At 47.6% G+C, this 5,000-nt stretch overlaps 15 non-coding genes across 15 annotated transcripts in view; 11 read left to right on the top strand and 4 right to left on the bottom strand.

The window, feature by feature from the left end:
- trnay-gua overlaps positions 1-45 on the top strand; it is an 87-nt gene extending 42 nt beyond the window's left edge. The window contains exon 2 of the tRNA in view: positions 10-45. This is a non-coding gene — a tRNA (tRNA-Tyr). The remainder of the gene's footprint in view (positions 1-9) is intronic.
- Positions 46-307: 262 nt separating this feature from the next.
- trnae-cuc lies at positions 308-380 on the bottom strand. Its single transcript has one exon. It is a non-coding gene; the product is annotated as a tRNA-Glu (tRNA).
- Positions 381-665: 285 nt separating this feature from the next.
- On the top strand, positions 666-752 carry trnay-gua. Its single transcript is given in 2 exon segments — positions 666-702; positions 717-752. It is a non-coding gene; the product is annotated as a tRNA-Tyr (tRNA).
- A 264-nt stretch (positions 753-1,016) lies between these two features.
- trnae-cuc lies at positions 1,017-1,088 on the bottom strand. Its single transcript has one exon. It is a non-coding gene; the product is annotated as a tRNA-Glu (tRNA).
- A 96-nt stretch (positions 1,089-1,184) lies between these two features.
- Positions 1,185-1,256, top strand: trnaa-ugc. The gene has a single exon. It is a non-coding gene; the product is annotated as a tRNA-Ala (tRNA).
- Positions 1,257-1,366: 110 nt separating this feature from the next.
- Positions 1,367-1,453, top strand: trnay-gua. The gene is given in 2 exon segments: positions 1,367-1,403; positions 1,418-1,453. It is a non-coding gene; the product is annotated as a tRNA-Tyr (tRNA).
- Positions 1,454-2,089: 636 nt separating this feature from the next.
- Positions 2,090-2,176, top strand: trnay-gua. The gene is given in 2 exon segments: positions 2,090-2,126; positions 2,141-2,176. It is a non-coding gene; the product is annotated as a tRNA-Tyr (tRNA).
- Positions 2,177-2,441: 265 nt separating this feature from the next.
- On the bottom strand, positions 2,442-2,513 carry trnae-cuc. Its single transcript has one exon. It is a non-coding gene; the product is annotated as a tRNA-Glu (tRNA).
- Positions 2,514-2,609: 96 nt separating this feature from the next.
- trnaa-ugc lies at positions 2,610-2,681 on the top strand. Its single transcript has one exon. It is a non-coding gene; the product is annotated as a tRNA-Ala (tRNA).
- Positions 2,682-2,791: 110 nt separating this feature from the next.
- Positions 2,792-2,878, top strand: trnay-gua. The gene is given in 2 exon segments: positions 2,792-2,828; positions 2,843-2,878. It is a non-coding gene; the product is annotated as a tRNA-Tyr (tRNA).
- A 635-nt stretch (positions 2,879-3,513) lies between these two features.
- trnay-gua lies at positions 3,514-3,600 on the top strand. Its single transcript is given in 2 exon segments — positions 3,514-3,550; positions 3,565-3,600. It is a non-coding gene; the product is annotated as a tRNA-Tyr (tRNA).
- A 262-nt stretch (positions 3,601-3,862) lies between these two features.
- On the bottom strand, positions 3,863-3,934 carry trnae-cuc. Its single transcript has one exon. It is a non-coding gene; the product is annotated as a tRNA-Glu (tRNA).
- A 96-nt stretch (positions 3,935-4,030) lies between these two features.
- On the top strand, positions 4,031-4,102 carry trnaa-ugc. The gene has a single exon. It is a non-coding gene; the product is annotated as a tRNA-Ala (tRNA).
- Positions 4,103-4,212: 110 nt separating this feature from the next.
- trnay-gua lies at positions 4,213-4,299 on the top strand. Its single transcript is given in 2 exon segments — positions 4,213-4,249; positions 4,264-4,299. It is a non-coding gene; the product is annotated as a tRNA-Tyr (tRNA).
- A 636-nt stretch (positions 4,300-4,935) lies between these two features.
- The window catches only part of trnay-gua, an 87-nt gene continuing 22 nt past the window's right edge, over positions 4,936-5,000 (top strand). The window contains 2 exon segments of the tRNA in view: positions 4,936-4,972; positions 4,987-5,000. The exon segment at positions 4,987-5,000 is cut by the window's right edge and continues 22 nt beyond it. This is a non-coding gene — a tRNA (tRNA-Tyr).

Consider the following 5,000-nt stretch of genomic DNA (forward strand, 5'->3'; position numbering starts at 1 on the left):
ATTGCAGCAATCCTTAGGTCGCTGGTTCAAATCCGGCTCGAAGGAGGGTATTTTTTCCTGTGGTTTTCGCCAACTTTTTTACGAAAGTGCAGATTGATTGTGCTTGCCCAAAAGATTATCTTTCTCGGAGAGTGCCAAATCCTTCACTTGTTGACCTTCGATACCTCAGTTGGTAGAGCAAAATCACTGTAGGTGAAATTTCAAGAATCCTGAGGTCACTGGCTCAAGGGGGCAACTATTTTTGTGGCTTGTGCCAACTTTTTAGACGTATGAGATGTTTGCGTTGTGTTTTCCCAAAAATGTTTCATTCCCTGACCGGGAATCGAACCCAGCGCCGCGGCGGTGAGAGCACCGAATCCTAACCACTAGACCACCAGGGACAGGTCTGAGATCCAAATCCTTGAAGGGGCTAAACAGCATTCTTTTCCCTCTGCTCTTTTTTTCTCTATCTCCATATGCAACTACTTGCCAGCTGAGGGGATGTAGTGGGTAGCTCAGTGGTAGAGCGCATGCTTTGCATGTATGAGGCCCCGGGTTCAATCCCCGGCATCTCCATGGACCCACCAATCTCATCAGGTCAAGCTATAAAAGGGCAGCTGTGATTCAGCATCTCTTCTGACCCTCCTTATTGAATCTAAGGGATCGGCGTTGCTTTTTTCCTGTCACCTTCGATAGCTCAGTTGGTAGAGCGGACGACTGTAGGTGAAATTGCAGCAATCCTTAGGTCGCTGGTTCAAATCCGGCTCGAAGGAGGGTATTTTTTCCTGTGGTTTTCGCCAACTTTTTTACGAAAGTGCAGATTGATTGTGCTTGCCCAAAAGATTATCTTTCTCGGAGAGTGCCAAATCCTTCACTTGTTGACCTTCGATACCTCAGTTGGTAGAGGAAAATCACTGTAGGTGAAATTTCAAGAATCCTGAGGTCACTGGCTCAAAGGGGGGCAACTATTTTTGTAGCTTGTGCCAACTTTTTAGACGTATGAGATGTTTGCGTTGTGTTTTCTCAAAAATGTTTCATTCCCTGACCGGGAATCGAACCCGGGCCGCGGCGGTGAGAGCGCAAAATCCTAACCACTAGACCACTAGGGACAGGTTTGAGATCCAAATCCTTGAAGGGGCTAAACAGCATTCTTTTCCCTCTGCTCTTTTTTTCTCTATCTCCATATGCAACTACTTGCCAGCTGAGGGGATGTAGCTCAGTGGTAGAGCGCATGCTTTGCATGTATGAGGCCCCGGGTTCAATCCCCGGCATCTCCATGGACCCACCAAGCTCATCAGGTCAAGCTATAAAAGGGCAGCTTTGATTCAGCATCTCTTCTGACCCTCCTTATTGAATCTAAGGGATCGGCGTTGCTTTTTTCCTGTCACCTTCGATAGCTCAGTTGGTAGAGCGGACGACTGTAGGTGAAATTGCAGCAATCCTTAGGTCGCTGGTTCAAATCCGGCTCGAAGGAGGGTAGCTTTTCCTGTGGTTTTCGCCAACTTTTTTACGAAAGTGCAGATTGATTGTGCTTGCCCAAAAGATTATCTTTCTCGGAGAGTGCCAAATCCTTCACTTGTTGACCTTCGATACCTCAGTTGGTAGAGCAAAATCACTGTAGGTGAAATTTCAAGAATCCTGAGGTCACTGGCTCAAAGGGGGGCAACTATTTTTGTGGCTTGTGCCAACTTTTTTAGACGTATGAGATGTTTGCGTTGTGTTTTCCCAAAAATGTTTCATTCCCTGACCGGGAATCGAACCATCGCCGCGGCAGTGAGAGCACCGAATCCTAACCACTAGACCACCAGGGACAGGTCTGAGATCCAAATCCTTGAAGGGGCTAAACAGCATTCTTTTCCCTCTGCTCTTTTTTTCTCTATCTCCATATGCAACTACTTGCCAGCTGAGGGGATGTAGCTCAGTGGTAGAGGGGATGTAGCTCAGTGGTAGAGCGCATGCTTTGCATGTATGAGGCCCTGGGTTCAATCCCTGGCATCTCCATGGACCCACCAATCTCATCAGGTCAAGCTATAAAAGGGCAGCTGTGATTCAGCATCTCTTCTGACCCTCCTTATTGAATCTAAGGGATCGGCGTTGCATTTTCCTGTCACCTTCGATAGCTCAGTTGGTAGAGCGGACGACTGTAGGTGAAATTGCAGCAATCCTTAGGTCGCTGGTTCAAATCCGGCTCGAAGGAGGGTATTTTTTCCTGTGGTTTTCGCCAACTTTTTTACGAAAGTGCAGATTGATTGTGCTTGCCCAAAAGATTATCTTTCTCGGAGAGTGCCAAATCCTTCACTTGTTGACCTTCGATACCTCAGTTGGTAGAGCAAAATCACTGTAGGTGAAATTTCAAGAATCCTGACGTCACTGGCTCAAAGGGGGGCAACAATTTTTGTGGCTTGGGCCAACTTTTTAGACGTATGAGATGTTTGCGTTGTGTTTTCCCAAAAAATGTTTCATTCCCTGACCAGGAATCGAACCCGGGCCGCGGCGGTGAGAGCGCCGAATCCTAACCACTAGACCACCAGGGACAGGTCTGAGATCCAAATCCTTGAAGGGGCTAAACAGCATTCTTTTCCCTCTGCTCTTTTTTTCTCTATCTCCATATGCAACTACTTGCCAGCTGAGGGGATGTAGCTCAGTGGTAGAGCGCATGCTTTGCATGTATGAGGCCCCGGGTTCAATCCCCGGCATCTCCATGGACCCACCAATCTCATCAGGTCAAGCTATAAAAGGGCAGCTGTGATTCAGCATCTCTTCTGACCCTCCTTATTGAATCTAAGGGATCGGCGTTGCTTTTTCCCTGTCACCTTCGATAGCTCAGTTGGTAGAGCGGAGGACTGTAGGTGAAATTGCAGCAATCCTTAGGTCGCTGGTTCAAATCCGGCTCGAAGGAGGGTAGATTTTCCTGTGGTTTTCGCCAACTTTTTTACGAAAGTGCAGATTGATTGTGCTTGCCCAAAAGATTATCTTTCTCGGAGAGTGCCAAATCCTTCACTTGTTGACCTTCGATACCTCAGTTGGTAGAGCAAAATCACTGTAGGTGAAATTTCAAGAATCCTGAGGTCACTGGCTCAAGGGGGGCAACTATTTTTGTGGCTTGTGCCAACTTTTTAGACGTATGAGATGTTTGCGTTGTGTTTTCCCAAAAATGTTTCATTCCCTGACCGGGAATCGAACCATCGCCGCGGCAGTGAGAGCACCGAATCCTAACCACTAGACCACCAGGGACAGGTCTGAGATCCAAATCCTTGAAGGGGCTAAACAGCATTCTTTTCCCTCTGCTCTTTTTTTCTCTATCTCCATATGCAACTACTTGCCAGCTGAGGGGATGTAGCTCAGTGGTAGAGGGGATGTAGCTCAGTGGTAGAGCGCATGCTTTGCATGTATGAGGCCCTGGGTTCAATCCCTGGCATCTCCATGGACCCACCAATCTCATCAGGTCAAGCTATAAAAGGGCAGCTGTGATTCAGCATCTCTTCTGACCCTCCTTATTGAATCTAAGGGATCGGCGTTGCTTTTTTCCTGTCACCTTCGATAGCTCAGTTGGTAGAGCGGACGACTGTAGGTGAAATTGCAGCAATCCTTAGGTCGCTGGTTCAAATCCGGCTCGAAGGAGGGTATTTTTCCTGTGGTTTTCGCCAACTTTTTTACGAAAGTGCAGATTGATTGTGCTTGCCCAAAAGATTATCTTTCTCGGAGAGTGCCAAATCCTTCACTTGTTGACCTTCGATACCTCAGTTGGTAGAGGAAAATCACTGTAGGTGAAATTTCAAGAATCCTGAGGTCACTGGCTCAAAGGGGGCAACTATTTTTGTGGCTTGTGCCAACTTTTTAGACGTATGAGATGTTTGCGTTGTGTTTTCCCAAAAATGTTTCATTCCCTGACCGGGAATCGAACCCGGGCCGCGGCGGTGAGAGCGCAAAATCCTAACCACTAGACCACCAGGGACAGGTCTGAGATCCAAATCCTTGAAGGGGCTAAACAGCATTCTTTTCCCTCTGCTCTTTTTTTCTCTATCTCCATATGCAACTACTTGCCAGCTGAGGGGATGTAGCTCAGTGGTAGAGCGCATGCTTTGCATGTATGAGGCCCCGGGTTCAATCCCCGGCATCTCCATGAACCCACCAAGCTCATCAGGTCAAGCTATAAAAGGGCAGCTGTGATTCAGCATCTCTTCTGACCCTCCTTATTGAATCTAAGGGATCGGCGTTGCTTTTTTCCTGTCACCTTCGATAGCTCAGTTGGTAGAGCGGACGACTGTAGGTGAAATTGCAGCAATCCTTAGGTCGCTGGTTCAAATCCGGCTCGAAGGAGGGTAGCTTTTCCTGTGGTTTTCGCCAACTTTTTTACGAAAGTGCAGATTGATTGTGCTTGCCCAAAAGATTATCTTTCTCGGAGAGTGCCAAATCCTTCACTTGTTGACCTTCGATACCTCAGTTGGTAGAGCAAAATCACTGTAGGTGAAATTTCAAGAATCCTGAGGTCACTGGCTCAAAGGGGGGCAACTATTTTTGTGGCTTGTGCCAACTTTTTAGACGTATGAGATGTTTGCGTTGTGTTTTCCCAAAAATGTTTCATTCCCTGACCGGGAATCGAACCATCGCCGCGGCAGTGAGAGCACCGAATCCTAACCACTAGACCACCAGGGACAGGTCTGAGATCCAAATCCTTGAAGGGGCTAAACAGCATTCTTTTCCCTCTGCTCTTTTTTTCTCTATCTCCATATGCAACTACTTGCCAGCTGAGGGGATGTAGCTCAGTGGTAGAGGGGATGTAGCTCAGTGGTAGAGCGCATGCTTTGCATGTATGAGGCCCTGGGTTCAATCCCTGGCATCTCCATGGACCCACCAATCTCATCAGGTCAAGCTATAAAAGGGCAGCTGTGATTCAGCATCTCTTCTGACCCTCCTTATTGAATCTAAGGGATCGGCGTTGCTTTTTTCCTGTCACCTTCGATAGCTCAGTTGGTAGAGCGGACGACTGTAGGTGAAATTGCAGCAATCCTTAGGTCGCT

Source organism: Coregonus clupeaformis, unplaced genomic scaffold (genome assembly GCF_020615455.1).
Source record: "Coregonus clupeaformis isolate EN_2021a unplaced genomic scaffold, ASM2061545v1 scaf0153, whole genome shotgun sequence".
NCBI lineage: Eukaryota > Metazoa > Chordata > Actinopteri > Salmoniformes > Salmonidae > Coregonus > Coregonus clupeaformis.